This window comes from Adiantum capillus-veneris, chromosome 21, assembly GCF_014529385.1.
Source record: "Adiantum capillus-veneris isolate H3 chromosome 21, ASM1452938v2, whole genome shotgun sequence".
In the NCBI taxonomy this organism is placed as follows: domain Eukaryota; kingdom Viridiplantae; phylum Streptophyta; class Polypodiopsida; order Polypodiales; family Pteridaceae; genus Adiantum; species Adiantum capillus-veneris.
Window position 1 is genome coordinate 23,537,685 of NC_140951.1, and position 17,546 is coordinate 23,555,230.

The window sequence follows — 17,546 nt, forward strand, 5'->3', positions numbered from 1 at the left end:
AAACACCCTTATGGTTGTAATCCCACCTTCAAAGTTTTGAAATTATAAAATGATTTTTGATGGAAGGTGGGAGCCGGGGTTGGACGACCAAAAACGTTTTTGAAAAGCGGCGGATTCGAGAATCATCTTTGGACCTTTGGTAGTAAATTGGTACCATACATTTTTGTTCTAATTTTGGATCGTGTGTAAAGGGAATTATTAGTAGCCCGCCATCGTGAGCTATTGCCCCGTCCTGCAGTACTCTTAGGAAAAAGCCGGAAAACAGAATTATTTATTTGATCTAATTTTGCAAAAGGAAGTCATCAGTTCTCTGAATTTTGGAAGTGGACACTATAAAAGCGCATATACACACACACACACGCACACACACAAGGGACTTCACTCTTGAAACTGTACACCTTTCTTCTAATGACCTCCGCTTCACTCTCGAGTCTGTACACCCTTCTTCCACCTCTTCTTCTTTCGGAGATCCTCTGAGATCTATACATCCTTTTCATGTTGTATTGCGTAGCAACGGTTTTAATTCTTCTTCCCAATATAAAAGCTAGCCGAGGTGAGCTTCTTGCCCTCTCCTCTCTTGTTCTCTGTGTCTCTTGATCTCTGTCGAGCTTTTGCAGCAGGTTGCAAGGTTATGGTACATACATGCGTACAACTTTTTTCCAAGTCTTTTTTATATCGTTATATGTTAATGTAATTTGTGTTTGATTTCTTCTATGTATGTTCTATTTGTTTAGGATCCCATTATTGCGGGTGGCGGTCACAAAAGGAAATCTTTGGGAGTCATCCACGTTCACAAGAAAAGAGAGGCTACAGTTGAAACCTCTTCTCAAGCCATGGTTAATGAGCCATCCCCAATTAGTAGTATGTGCATCTAAGAGCTTCGAAAGAATCATGCAAGGGAGGGTGGATTTGTCTTTGCTCGCCAAAGCCGAAGATCAGATGGTTGGAGAGAAGTGGGATCTTCTTCGGGCTGACTGTGTATTGGGATGAAGCTCTAGGCTTCAAAGTAGAGTTCAAGAATAACTCTATTGTAGCAATTGAATTGGCCTCTTTACCGCATTCTGGAGCAGCTTCTGTTATTTTCAAACAAATCTCCATGCAAGATAATGGAGCTTATACCCTTCATGCATTCCCGGAGGTAAACACTTATGCTTCCAATGGCCAGTTAGTTAGTTGTGATGTCATGCTTCGAGTTGAGGGCCAGTTTGTTGGGAACCCCGATCCTAACATTATTTGTGGCACTTTCCCAACTGGTGCAATTGAAGTGGGTGTATCGCAAAGCTTGCCAGATTTGTTCGGTAAATTGGATGTGTATCGTCGTGTCCCATCCCTTCAACTGTATCTTACCAACAAGAGATATGGGTCAAGGTCTATGCCCGCTGTCTTTTTTACAAGAGCCAATAATTGGCAACCTATTAATCTCATTTCTTTTGGCCCTAAACCACTTCATAATAACGTGCTCGGTTACTTGAATCAAGGCGGTTTTCTTGGTCTTTGCAATGGAGTTGGTTTTGGTGGACCGGCATGCGACAACCCCAACATATCGATGTATATAATGGGTTTTCCATCAAATCTTCTCTATATTGGTTTGGTTGGCGGAGTACCCACGATGGTCCCATCGGATTACACCGTTGATTTGTTTCACATCCAAAAAAAGTTGATGTAGATTTTCTTGTTAACCCTAGTTTCATAGAGACAGACGTAGTTCCTAGGACCTAAACTACTTAGCCAAGAATGCAGCTACGACAAGAAATAATTCTCCCTCACACCCTCGAGGGTTTTTATCATTTGGTAATGCTCTTTGTGTGTGTGTGTGTGTGTAAGTTTGCGGTGTTCACATCACCGTTGTCTACGTCCTAGCCACTCAAAGCAAGGTGGTTCCTTCTGTTCACTTTATCGTGACCGGCTCGAGGCATGCATCTGCTCCCGATGTTTTAGAGGCGTCGGGGTCCGGGTATCGCTTTGCTCTCGTCAATGCCTTCTAGATCCATGTATAGGTGATTGCTTGTGAAGAGAGACCCTCGCTTTGCATCTGCTCAAAACAAACTAGAGATTTCTAGTCGATGAGGATAAAGGAGGAGTTGCTCGCCAACTCATATAATTGTGTCCATATCAGAATCTTTTATCAACAGCCTTTGTTGGAAATACTTGCTTACAATTGCGCCCATATCATCATCGTTTATGAACAACATCATTTGGAGACATACACTTGCTTTGCATCCGTTGGAAATAGTGTGTGACTTTCTGGCACTGCTCTTGTTGCACACATCCTACAATCACTACATTCCAAGAGGCGACATTATGAAGAGGAAGCTCCTCAAGCACTTTTTGTGCTTTCTCAAGCGCTCCACATTTGGCATACATATCGATCAAAGCACAACCTCTGACTAACAATATAATTGTGCCCATATTAGCATAGAGCCACATGTCTTCAAGACGAAAGTATGGGTGACTGAATTTGCAGAGATACACTTGCTTTGCATCTGTTGGAAATAGCAAGGAGATTTCTTGCACTGCTCTTGTTGCGCACATCTCGGAATCATTGAATTTCAAGAGGCGACATCCTTGACAAGAAGCTCCTTAATCATGCTATAATATAGTATTTAAATAACAAGACAAAATAGAAACTTGTAACCATTTAACAAATGTGAAATGAGGTACAAAACAAAAAGAAGTCCTTTCCAAAAAAGTTAGAAGGCTCGCAAGTCAAGAATCTGACAAAACTATGTAGTTGATCATTCTTGGTCAAGTAGTTTAGGTCCTAGGAACTACGTCTGTCTTTATGAAACTAGGGCTAATAAGAAAATCTAAATCAACTTTTTTTGGATGTGAAACAAATCAAGCGTGTAATCTAGTGGGCCCGTCGCCGGTACTCCGCCAACCAAACCAATATACAGAAGATTCGATGGCAAACCCATTGTATACACCGCTATGTTGGGGTTGTCTCATGGCGGTCCACCAAAAACAATTCAGTTGCAAAGACCAAGAAAACGGCCTTGATTCCAGTAAGCAAGCACATCGTTATAAAATGGTTCAAGGCCAAAAGAAATGAGATTAACAGGTTGCCAATTATTGGCTCTCGTAAAAAAGACAGTAAGCATAGACCTTGACCCATATCTCTTGATGGTGAGATACAATTGAAGGGATGGGACATGACGATACACATCCAATTTACCGAACAAATCTGGCAAGCTTTGCGATACACCCACTTCAATTGCGCCAGTTGGGAAAGTGCCACAAGTAATGTTAGGATTGGGGTTCCCAACAAACTGGCCCTCAACTCGAAGCATGACATCACAACTAACTAACTCGACATTGGAAGCATAAGTGTTTACCTCTGGGAATGCATGAAGGGTATACTCTCCATTATCCTGCATGGAGATTTGTTTGCAAATAACAGAAGCTTCTCCACAATGCGGTATAGAGGCCAATTCAATTGCTGCAATAGAATTATTCTTGAACTCTACTTTGAAATCTAGAGCTTCATCCCTATACACAGTCAGCCCGAAGAAGATCCCACTTCATCTTCGGCTTTGGCGAGCAAAGACAAAGCCACCCTCTCTCGCACAATTCTTTCCAAGCTCTGAGATGCGCATACTACTAATTGGGGATGTCTTATTAACCATGGCTTGAGAAGAGATTTCAACTGTAGCCTCTCTTTTCTTATGACCGTGGATGACTCCCAAAGCTTTCCTCTTGCGACCGTCACCCGCAATAATGGGATCCTAAACAAATTGAACATACATAGAAAAACTCAAACACAAATTACGTTAACATATAACGATATCAGAAAGACACGAAAAAAAGTTGTATGCATGTATGTACCATAACCCTGCAACCTGTTGCAAAAGCACGACAGAGATCAAGAGACATAGAGAACAAGAGAGGAGAGGGCAACAAGCTCACCTTGGCTAGCTTTTATATTGGGCAGAAGAATTCAAACCGTTGCTACGCAATACAACATGAAAAGGATGTATAGATCTCAGAGGATCTCCGAAAGAAGAAGAGGTGGAAGAAGGGTGTACAGACTCGAGAGTGAAGCGGAGGTAAGAAGAGGTCATTAGAAGAAAGGTGTACAGTCTCAAGAGTGAAGTCCCTTGTGTGTGTATATATATGTGCTTTATATTGTCCACCTTTCAAAATTCAAAGAACTGATGATTGGTTTTTGCAAAATTAGATCAAATAAATAATTCTGTCTTCCCACTTTTTCCTAAAAGTACTGCACGACTGGGCAGCAGTCCACGATGGCGGGCTAATAATAAGTCCTTTTACACATGATCCAAAATTAGAACAAAAATGTATGGTACCAATTTACTACCAAAGGTCCAAAGATGATTCTTGAATCCGCCGCTTTTCAAAAACGTTTTTGGTCTTCCAGCCCCGACTCCCACCTTCCATCAAAAATCATTTTGTAATTTCAACATTTTGAAGGTGGGATTAAAACCATAAGGGTGTTTACACACCAAGCTCCATCCACCTAGCCCTTCCTCAGCAATCGCGAGCGTAATGAGCTACATGAGCATATGTGCTTCTCATACATACACACAATCACATTGAATATGTCTTCGTAGGTTTAATGTAAACTAACACATAGTGAAAATTCATAAGTACACATAAACAGATACACACATATATCCAAGATAGTACACCTTTGTAGGTATATGCACACACATATAGGCATAAACATAGTACACATAATTCGTATATGCACACACAAACACATGGCTGATATGGGCACAATTATATTGTTCGTTAGAGGTTGTTGAAAAAAGATGTCGTGCTTGGCATTACCTTGGTTGATATGTATGCCAAATGTGGAGTGCTTGAGAAAGAACAAAAAAGCTTCAGGAGCTTCTTGTCAAGGATGTCGCCTCTTGGAATTCAATGATTTCGGGATGTGCTCAACAAGAGCAGTGCAAGAAAGCTCCCTTCTATTTCCAACAGATGCAAAGCAAGTGGATCTCTCCAAATTCAGTCACCCATACTTTCATCTTGAAGCCATGTGGCTCTATGCTAATATGGGCACAATTATATTGTTAGTCAGAGGCTGTGCTTTGATGCATATCTATGCCAAATGTGGAGCGCTTGAGAAAGCACAAAAAGTGCTTGAGGAGCTTTCTCTTTAGAATGTTGCCTCTTGTAATGTAGTGATTACAGGATGTGTGCAACAAGAGCAGTGCCAGAAAGCCACACACTGTTTCCAACGGATGCAATGCAAGTGTATGTCTCCAAATTATGTTGTTCATAAAAGATGATGATATGGGCACAATTGTAAGTAAGTAACAAAGGATGTTGATAAAAGATTCTGATATGGGCACAATTATATGAGTTGGCAAGCAACTCATCCTTTATCCTCATCGACCAGAAAGCTCTAGTTTGTTTTCAGCAGATGCAAAGCGAGGGTCTCTCTCCAGAAGCAATCACCTATGCATGCATCCAGAAGGAATTGAAGGGAGCAAAGCGATACCCGCGGACCCCGACGGCCTCTAAAACGCCGGGAGCCGATGCACGCCTTGAGCCGGTCACGATAAAGAGAACAGGGGACACTACGTTGCTTTGAGCGGCTAGGATGCAGACAACGGTGATGTGAACAGCGCAAACTTACACACACACACACACACAGGGCATTGACAAATGATGAAAACCCTCGGGGGTGTGAGGGAGAATTATTTCTTGCCGTAGTTGCATTCTTGGCTAAGTAGTTTAGGTCCTAGGAACTACGTCTGTCTCTATGAAACTAGGGTTAACAAGAAAATCTACATCAACTTTTTTTGGATGTGAAACAAATCAAGCGTGTAATCTGGTGGGGCCGTCGCGGTACTCCGCCAACCAAACCAATATAGAGAAGATTGGATGGCAAACCCATTATATACATCGGTATGTTGGGGTTGTCGCATGCTAGTCCACCAAAACCAACTCCATTGCAAAGACCAAGAAAACCGCCTTGATTCAAGTAACCGAGCACATTATTATGAAGTGGTTCAGGGCCAAAAGAAATGAGATTAACAAGTTGCCAATTATTGGCTCTTGTAAAAAAGACAGCAAGCATAGACCTTGACCCATATCTCTTGATGGTAAGATACAATTGAAGGGATGGGACATGACGATACACATCCAATTTACCGAAAAAATCTGGCAAGCTTTGCAATACACCCACTTCAATTGCGCCAGTTGGGAAAGTGCCACAAGTAATGTTAGGATCGGGGTTCCCAACAAACTGGCCCTCAACTCGAAGCATGACATCACAACTAACTAACTGGCCATTGGAAGCATAAGTGTTTACCTCCGGGAATGCATGAAGAGTATACGCTCCATTATCCTGCATGGAGATTTGTTTGCAAATAACAGAAGTTGCTCCAGAATGCGGTACAGAGGCCAATTCAATTGCTACAATAGAATTATTCTTGAACTCTAGTTTGAAGTCTAGAGCTTCATCCCGATACACAGTCAGCCCGAAGAAGATCCCACTTCTCTCCAACCACTTCATCTTCGGCTTTGGCGAGCAAAGACAAAGCCACCCTTCCTCGCACGATTCTTTCGAAGCTCTTAGATGTGCATACTACTAATTGGGGATGGCTCGTTAACCATGGCTTGAGAAGAGTTTTCAATTGTAGCCTCTCTTTTCTTGTGAACGTGGATGACTCCCAAAGCTTTCCTCTCGCGACTACCACCCGCAATAATGGGATCCTAAACAAATAGAACATACATAGAAGAACTCAAACACAAATTAGATTAACATATAACGATATCAGAAAGACACGGAAAAAAGTTGTACGCATGTATGTACCATAACTGTGCAACCTGCTGCAAAAGCTCGACAGAGATCAAGAGACACAGAGAACAAGAGAGGAGAGGGCAACAAGCTCACCTCGGCTAGCTTTTATATTTGGCAGAATAATTCAAACTGTATCTACGCAATACAAGATGAAAAGGATGTATAGATCTCAGAGGATCTCTGAAAGAAGAAGAGGTGGAAGAAGGGTGTACAGACTCGAGAGTGAAGCGGAGGTAAGAAGAGGTCATTAGAAGAAAGGCGTACAGTCTCAAGAGTGAAGTCCCCTCTGTGTGTGTGTGTGTGTGTGTGTGTGTGTGTGTGTGTGTGTGTGTGTGTGTGTGTGTGTGTGTGTGTATGTGGTTTTATAGTGTCCACTTTTCAAAATTCAGAGAACTGATGACTGCGTTTTGCAAAATTAGATCAAATAAATAATTTTGTCTTCCCGCTTTTTGCTAAGAGTACTACAGGACAGCGCAGCAGTCCACGATGGCGGGCTAATAATAAGTCCTTTTACACACGATCCAAAATTAGAACAAAAATGTATGGTACCAATTTACTACCAAAGGTCCAAAGATGATTCTCGAATCCGCCGCTTTTCAAAAACGTTTTTGGTCTTCCAGCCCTGACTCCCACCTTCCATCAAAAATCATTTTATAATTTCAAAATTTTGAAGGTGGGATTACAACCATAAGGGTGCTTTCACACCAAGCTCCATCCACCTAGCCCTTGCTCAGCAATCGAGCGTAATGAGCTACATGAGCATATGTGCTTCTCATACATACACACAATCACATTGAATATGTTTCCGTAGGTTTGTTTAATGTAAACTGACACATAATGAAAATGCATAAGTACACATAGACACATACACACATATATCCTTAGTTTTATGCATAAAAGATAGTACACCTTTGTAGGTATATGCAGACACATATAGGCATAAACATAGTACACATAATTCGTATATGCGCACACAAGAACATGGCTGATATGGGCACAATTATATTGTTCGTTAGAGGTTGTTGAAAAACGATGTCGTGCTTGGCATTACCTTGGTTGATATGTATGCCAAATGTGGAGTGCTTGAGAAAGAACAAGGGCCTTGGCAACCTTACACGACTAGAAGAGTGAGATAAAGAGTGGTTAGTAGTCATAGGCAGAGCAAGAAAACTGCTAGCACGCAGTTGCTTCGCAGTGATGCATGTCGTGTGAGAGAGAGAGGGGAGGGGGGAGGGGGAGAGAGAGAGATTTGGAACATGCCCCCAGTCCGTGTGACATAGCCTTGTGATGAATCATGAGGGGTTTGTCGGTTGGTAATGGGTAGTGACTCACTGAAATCTCATGAGAGTGTCCAATCAAGCTATAAAAAAGATTGTCCAAAGTGCACACGTACCTCTCCATCCTCACCCAACTATTATCATAGTGTCCAATAAACCTATAAGATCGCCCACATGTGCCTCTCCATCCTCACCTCTAACTTTAATAAGGTTCATCCACACACCTATTGGATTCATCCCGATTCCCAACCGTTAAGCTCATTGGACTTTTGAACACCACTTAACTGGTCTCAAACTCTCACTCTTTGCCAACTTCCAAGCTGTGGAGAAGAAAGCTTCCAAGCCTTCGCAAGGGAAAAAAGTTGACGTTACTTCATTGAACATGGCTTCAAATACTACATCTTTTTCTAATCCCGTGAGCAACACAAAGGTTCACCGTTCTCGGTGTCACTACCCACCATCCATCCTCAAACAATAATACAATGTCTGACCTCCATCTTGCAAATTGTTTGGTGGTCGTGTGTACAAAGAAAGACATTTCTAACCGTTGGCTATTAAACCTCGCTTGGTGGCTCCTCGTCAGGGCTAGAAAAATACATTTTTCCTAACCGACCAAAAGAAGGGGAAACTTGAAATTGTCCTATTTTTTAGGTCAAAATTTGAAGCTTTTTTCGGTAATTGCACTAAAACTTGTAAATTTACCGGTTTTCTTAAAAGCAAGCTCAAAATCTAACCGGGATTTTACAATTTCAGTCGGTTAAAATACATTGAACCCCGGTTTTTTTCTAACACTACTCCTAGTGTGTGTGTGTGTGTGTGCATGATTGATGCATGTGTGAGAAAGACCTTGCTTTGAGCTTTCATTTTCAAACACTCAATTCAACCCCTCACAAATGAATATACAAGTAGTTTTGAAAGAAAAATCATTGGTCACTATTGGTGAAGCCATGCAAAGGGTATCTTCATCCTTCCTTGAATCAAGGATGTGCCCCTTCGAGAGGTTACAAACATCCCCAAAGAGGTTACAAACATCCCCAAAGAGGTTATGTTGGAGCTTGCAGCAGGGTAAGGTGCAAAAATAGACATGAGACCAAAAAACATATGCATCCTTTGTCTCCTTGTTTTTCATCCTAGGTGAAGGGAGGCCGCCCTTGTGCTTCTTAAGTCCCCTCCACAATGTCCCAAAAAATGCGAATCAAATATCTCAGGTGTATGGAGATTTCTTTTTTCCTTCCTTGTGCTTCTCAAGTCCACGATGTATCGACTTTGGCCCAAACCATATGCTTAGCGTACATTTTAGGTGTATGGAGGCCGCCCTTGTGTTTCTCAAGTCCACAATGTCATGACTTCATCACATCAGCAAACATCGCAAGTGTATGGAGGCCACCACACACACACACACAAAGATGGAGACAAAAGACTCTTCTTATTTTTCTTCACTAACTCAACATAAGAGGTCTAAATAACAAAGAGGAACTACTACAACGGTCTAGTGTAAATTGCTAACGAGCGAGGTGAGTGTATAAGTGTGTCATCACTCCGATAGATGGGCCAACTCGTTGAAGTCCAAATGTAGTATCACTGGAGAAGATATGTGTAAAGTGTCGGGCATTGAATCAAATGAAGTACCCGTAATGGTTGATAGATTATTAACAGAGGGTCTTCGACTCAAAGCATCAGCTACAACATTTTCCTTACCAGGTTGGTATTGAATGTTGGGTTGAGAACTTTGAATGAAAGCAACCCACTTAATATGTTTATCATCTAGTAAGGGTTGAGACATTAAATACTTGACACTTTGTGGTCAGTTTTGATGATTAAATCAGCACCCATTAAATAGTGCAACAATAATCAAGTCTTTGTCGTGTGTACTAAGTTTTTCTTTAGACGGTTTAAACTTACAACTTTCAAATGCAAGTGGATAGTTATCTTGCATAAGGACTGCACCAATACATTTTTCACTAGCATCAATGACTACGACAAAGAATGGTCTATCAAAATCACGCAATTGCAATATTGGTGCATTTATCACAGAATTCTTGAGTGTATTAAAAGAATTTTCTTGTAAATCAATCCATATATAAGAAAAATGTTTCTTTAACAGGAGAGTGAGGTAATGCGATTTACTAACTTTCTGTAATAACTGCATAGACCAATGAAAGAACGAAGAACATGCAAATTTTTGGGTATAGGCCATGATTGAATGGCTTCAATTTTCTTAGGGTCTACATGTATTCTTTTGCTTGATACAGTGTGTCCCAAGTGTTCAATTTCATATTGGCAAAAGCAACTCTTTCTAAGATTCAGATACAAGTGATTTTGTGCAAGCAGTTCAAATACACGTGTTAAATTCTCTTTATGTTCTTGTTTTGATTTACTGAATACAAGAATGCCATAGAAGAATAGAATCACAAAATCTTGATGATCAATGAAAATTGTGCTCATCATGCATTGTCGAGGGATATGTGTTCGAAACATGAGCTGGGAAGGTGCGAGGCCTCTAGCTGTGAGAGGTGTGAAAGAGAGAGAACAAGAACAACATATACAAATGCCTCTGGTAATCATCATAATCTTCAATTAATTAAGTCGAGCTTTAAGTACAACTTAATCCTTAGCCAAGGCGGGCTGTTAGCAGCATCGTCACTCGGATTATCTGAAAACTAGGAGTTTAAGCTCCTTTAATAAGATTAAGCGGACCATTAGCGGCTTCGAGACTTACCAAGATGATTAATCAATTTTGAGTTGATGACGGTGATAATTCTCCTCCATGTTGGACTTCTCGCTTAATTGCCTCTTGGATTCTGCAAATCTTCTCTTTTTATGTTGATCTTTTCTTGCTTTAATAGCCCTCAAGAGCTTTCTCTGTCCTATTGTCTCAATTACCAACAATAAGTTGCAAAATTCTGCTTTAGTTGTCTTCAGGCTCTGTGAGAGAGAGAGAGTTTTCTACTACAAACGGGAGCATGGCTTCCTTACGAAATACCCGAAATAACACAATAAACAGCATAAAAAAGACTAATCGGCATACCTGGCACAATCACGTGGTCGCATGATCGCAAGATACACGAACAGAGAGAGACAAAGAGCGAGAGAGATTGAGAAAGCACATGCACACGCACCTCCTAGAGCGGAGTGCTACGCCGGCATGGTGAGAGAGAAGAGAAGAAGAACGCAGACACTGGGTGCAATCTCCCCCCATGCAAGACTGACCATTTCCCTCTTGCACGTATTTGTTTTATAGATTTCTTAAATGGTCAATTGTGAGTACAAACTGGTCGGCCGAACATAATTGGCCAAAGCTCATAAAGAGCACTTGAATACATAAAATGTAACATCCTTCTACATAATCCAATATCTGTTGATGCTTTTGCCACCTGTCAGTTGCAATAGATAATAAAATATCAATTCTATAACATACGACCTTAAATTCTCGGAGCTGCAAAAACCTTGGTGAAGCTGCCTACACTCAAGTGAGTCAACATGACATGTGCACGTCACATTAAAGAATCCCTAAAGAGGCTCGTAGCGAACTGCATGTGTACCACTTCAGACAGTCAGTCAAGGATGAACTGTTGCAACAAAGAGTTTAAGGTCTTTGTCCCTTCCTCTTTATTTTTTCATTTCTTTTTTTTCCTTTTTTTTTCTTTCTTTAAAGGAAGGGTGCAGCACCAGGACTTCCCGGGAGGTCACCCATCCCAGTACTGTTCTGGCCCAAGCGCGCTTAACTGAGGAGTTCTGATGGGTTCCGGTGTATTAGCGCTGGTATCAGAGCTTTGCCTACGTTCTTGTGGATGAAATTTTAAAGGCTATGGGGAGCTCCAAGGGCTCGAGATAAGATTTTTTTCCCCCCTCTTATATCTTAATTATCTTTTGCATGCTATGAAGGTTTCTTTCTAGGTGTACTTAAGAGAAAAATTACTATTGTTACTTTTATTCGTCAAAGAAAGACCACATAGTTGTATAATTTGTGTACATTTTATATCCGGAATGATATATTTGCGCATCATAGAGGTTATATATTGACTAAGATCTATAATTGATCTCAAATTATTGATGTACTCTCATAATGAAGCATCAGCCGCTCTTTCAAAGAGATGCAGGACGAGTCTAGAGTCGATGTTCTTTTGGATTACTACAAGGATGAGAAGAGGAATAAAATAAAATCTCATGTCGTAGAGACTTGTAACCTACTCAATTAGTAAAATACAGAGAAGGCATAGCATCGTTCGCCGAAACAATTGGTGAAATTAGCATGTAGAAGGGGATGATGTACTGGGAATCAGGCAGCCTTTGCCAAGCCTGGCAACTCAGTCAATGGCCGTGAGAACCCATGATAACCAAAGAATTAACATTTTTGTTAAAAATTTTTATTAAAATGATGCCCTCACGTCAGGCATCACTGTGCTGCTACATCGACGACAAATGGCCACCCTGCTCTACGATCGAGAGCGCCTAGCATGTCTTACTATCACTAGCAGCCGGATGTAGTTAACTGCCAGTGCAAATTGCAAATGAATAGTGTATGAGAACGACCACCTGTCAGGTGCAACAAACAAGAGGAACTGATTTACTCCTCGGTCAGTTAAACGACTGTTAGCTGCCTTCTCTCCCTCATCAACCACCTTCATGCAAGAGTGGCGTAAATCTCTCTTTCTTGCATGGCTGATCCAGGCAGCAGCATGTAGCATGTCTGATTTGGGCAGGAGCATGCAGACCTTACCTTTCTCTCTCTCTCTCTCTCTCTCTTTTTCTATTGCACTGTGCCAACCACAGCTTAATTTCTCGGCATCACCCACCAACATGTACCGGTTCTCAACTCTCGCCCACAGCGGCCACTGAACTCTCACTCTCTCCCACTAGCCGCCATGCAGCTTCTGCCAACTAACAACACACACACACACACACACATGGCATGGCGCAACTCTCACCCTCTCACTTTTTTTTCAGCAGCCAAAAACTCGCTTATCACCCTCTCCCTCGTTCGCGTCTCTCTCACCACTCTTCTGGATTCTCTTTTGCCAGCCACTCAACCTGTATCGCTCTCACCGCCAACCTCCATGCAGTTCTCTTGCAGTTTCAGCTGCGTGACCTTTCTTTTCTCTCCCTCTCTAATCAAACTGCAGCCCAACCACCAAGGTGCCAACCCTCACCCACTTGAAATACTTGCAGTCTCGCAACCATAAACACCCGAATTTAATTCGGCCGTCCTCATCCTCACAGGACACCAGCCGCCATGCACGAAACGCCAACTGCCGTCATTCAAACTGCTCACAGTGGCTTCAGATATCCCCTTTAAAGTAACTTATGATTTTAATAAGTGTGGAATTATTTCCACCTACCTCTTTTCCCAAAGTCCTTACACCTAATTCCCACACGGACCCCTTTTACCTATGCAAGTCTCAACATGTGTCTATTCCCACCTATTTATAATTCACATGTGATGGATAATCCTCACTCCCTCAACTTGTATATAAATCCCATTAGCTACCCTCATTTGTAACAAGGTCTTCACTCTCCATTCAAGTGCAATCTATTGTCATTGCTCTATTTCTATCTTGCACTCTCTTATGTATTGACATTATCATATTAATTAATAGTGATATTAATCACATCTAAGTTAATCTCTAAGTTCTCACATGGTATCAGAGCGATAGAACTTAAGATTAGTTTTTCTAATTAGCGCTAAGAGTCTTCCATCTCTCTAGCCCACACTCGAAGCCTCACTCTCCATTCTTTTCAAGGAATCCGGAACCTCGAAAGATGGCGGAGTTAGCTTCTTCATCTTCCGCATCCACCTACAAGTCCCGCAACATTATCGACAAGCTTAATGGCACTAACTACCAAGTGTAGAAGATTCAGATGGAACTCTACCTCACGCAGCTACAACTTTGGGACGTCACGTCAGGAGTCGAAGAGCAACCTGACCACCCCGAAGACCCCAAAGACAAAGATTCAACATACTTCATCGACACCTATAATACTTGGCATAGTAGAAACAATAGTGCCAAGATGGAGCTCATTCTCCATTGCCAAGATCGGCAAGTCCAAATGGTGAAAAAGCTAACTCTGCTAGCGCCATTTGGAAGTTCTTCGAGAAGAACTATGAGCACACTGACCTCGTCTACCAAGTTTTCCTGATCAAGAAATTGGTAAACACTACCATGCAAGAGGGTCAGTCATCCTCCAAGTTTTTGGAGACGTGGCAAATACTTCTAGATGAAGTACTTATCTTAGGGATTGCCATCCCTGAAGAGCTTCAAAGTATGCTCTTATTGGCTTCTCTACTTGCATCATGGAGAGCCTTTATCACTACACAAGCCACCACGGCTAACTTGTAGCTACAAAATCTTGTAGCCAAGATCCATCAGGAGGAAACGCTTCGCGACCACACTAGCAGCTCGCAGAAGTCCATAGCACTTGTCACTATGACAAGAAACTCATGCCCTTACAACGGCAAGAAGCCTCAATATTCGGGCCCTCCTCGACAACAGAATAATTCTGGAAGAAAGTCGCAATTTCAAAGCCACCACAATCACCAAAATTCAAAGCAATGCGCCAACTGTCATCGCTTTGGACACCTCGCAAAGGACCGTCGGCAACCACGCAACCTATCTCTCACCCCAATCTATATCCTTCTTACCCTCAAGGGGGGACACGCCATGGCCAGCCATCTCCTTTTATTTATGGTCAAGCTCATTATGCAGACATATCTACTTATGATAGCCCATCTTATCCTTTGCAACTATATGCCACCACTAAAGCCACTTCATATCCCAATATCTGGCTACTTGATACGGGCTCCACCCATCATATGGCATATCACCTACACTGGCTATCCAACATCACTTATCTAGAACACCCTTTAGAAGTATGCCTCGGTGATAACAGCATCCAGCTCACCAAAGCCTATGGAGATGCTATCATTAACCTACCTAATGGCCTACACACCACTATTTCTCACGTATATTATGTCCCTGGTCTTAAGAAAAATCTCATCTCTGTCAGCGAGCTAACCGACAACGGCATCATCATCAAATTCATGCGAGAAGGCTGCCACATTTCGGCACTAAACAAAGATGGTCAGTATGTCACACTTTTGGTCCCCAAAATTGGGCGTCTTTATCCATTGGGTGATTCATCACCTGCACATGCATCTGCATCATCCATAAAAACACAAGAAAACACACTCAAATGGCTTTATAGACTAGGACATATTTCTCAACATGTTTTGCACTAACTCACTCATCGCCAACTTGCACTAGGTCTTCCCAAGCACCTCACTCACATCACACTTTGTGAGGGCTACATTCTTGCTAAATCACATCATGTCCCATTCCCCACTTCATCATCACGAGCCACTGCACCTCTCGACCTCATCCACTCTGATGTTTATGGCCCATTGCCCATCAACTCCCTCACTGGCAATAAGTATATGCTTACTTTTATAGATGATTTCTCAAAATACACAACTACTTACTACATGGCTGAGAAATCCTCAACCTTCTCTCATTTTTGCACATTCAAGGCATTAGTTGAGACTAAACATGGTTTCCACATTAAAACTCTCCGCACAGATCATGGTGGGGAATACACTTCTCATGCATTCAAAGATCTATGTCTTTTTGCTAGTATTCGACATGAATTCTCCATCACCGACCACCCACAACAAAACGGTCGTGCCGAGTGCAAGAATCGCACACTATTTGAAGCTGCTCGTGCCATGCTTCTTCAAGCTAGCCTCCCAGACACCTATTGGGAAGAAGCTACTGCCACTGCATGCTACATTCAAAACCGCATTCCATCCACCCGCAATCCTACTACTACACCCTACACCCTTTGGCACGGTCACCCACCTCATCTTGGCCACCTTCGCATCTTTGGAAGCATTGCATACCCACTTGTGATGCAACCTTTATCAAAACTATCACCACGTGCTCAACGCACAAATTTTGTCGGCTATGGTGATCGCTTTGGCATGAAAGCATACCGCCTCTATATCCTAGACCATCACAAGTTTATCTTTGCCCGCACCGTCATCTTTGATGAAGAATTCATCATCTTAGGCAAATCTTATTCACCATTGCAGCCTACGTTCTCATCACCAGTCCACTCTTCTCATCAATCTTTGTTGACAGCCTCACCCACACACACACATGAAAATTTCCCACCCTTCTAGGCACAATATTGAGCCTCCCTTCACCATCCAAAGGCCTTTCCTCATCGCCCATCCACCTCCTTGTGTCTCACATTCTCATGCATAGACAATCGGCAACACTCCTCCACCACCTCTTGCACCCATCTCCTCACAGTTGACACCATCACCAACACCAACACCGTCCGTCCCGACTACCGCTACTTCCATCACACCGCACACACTCGGTGCTCCACCTCATGAGCTCCCATCACCTTCGGTACTGGTCTCACCTTTTTTTCGCAACTCCCACGAAACATTGCCAGTTACTCCCATCCCAACAGATGTCGACGAAGTCGAGCCTCATATCTCTACTTCTACCACCTCGCCATCACAACACACTTCGGCTATACACTTGGACCAAGCCGCCTCTAGCTCGCATGGTCGCACTCGCTCTCTTCGTGATATTTATGAAGCCACCAATTTCTCTACTGTCCTCAGTGATGAAATGATTCTTGAACATCCACCAGAGCCTCTTGAAGATGCCCTTCCCCTCTCTGTTCTCGATGCCCTCGCTTCTAGCGAGAGTAAGGAGTGGCATGCCGCCATACTGGATGAACTCCAAGCCCTCAAAGAAGCTAACACTTGGGAGCTTGTGCCACCTCCTAAGAATCATAACATTGTCTCTTGCAAATGGCTCTTAAAGAAGAAATACCACCCCAACGGCTCAGTTGATCGCTACAAGGCACGCCTTGTCGCTCGCCGCTTCACTCAACAACAAGGTGTGGATTACTTCGACACCTATTCTCCAGTACTGGGTATGACTGCATTTCGGCTTCTTATTGCACTTGCTGCTAAGTTTAATCTTCTTTTACATCATCTGGATATAAAAACTGCCTTCTTACATGGCTTGCTCCAAGACCTCATCTATATGCTACAACCTCCTCATTTTGAAGACCCTCACCACCCTGATTATGTATGTAAATTGCATAAGCCCATTTATGGATTAAAACAGTCTGCACGAGAGTGGTACATCCGCATGCACCACTACTTGCTCAAATGTGGCTGGGAACGTCTTATGGCAGACTACAATATCTACATATGGCAGACCTCTAAAGGCATGGCTATCTTAGGCCTCTTTGCGGATGACATTCCTCTTCTTGGAACATCGGAGTACATGCTTCTGCAAGAGATTGATAGCATCTCTCATGCATCATCTCGTAATTTGAGTTTGATCCCTACTGGATGAACTTCTCATTGAGGGGGGATAGCATGTATCTACGACATGGCTACTTCACAAAGCTTTTTTATATCTACGACATGGCTGCTTCACAAAGTTTTTTTTGTTCATCAATCTCAATGT

At 42.4% G+C, this 17,546-nt stretch overlaps 1 pseudogene; it reads right to left on the reverse strand.

Moving 5' to 3' along the window:
* Window positions 1–11,709: 11,709 nt before the first annotated feature.
* Window positions 11,710–11,828, reverse strand: LOC147430655 (5S ribosomal RNA; annotated as a pseudogene).
* Window positions 11,829–17,546: the final 5,718 nt, after the last annotated feature.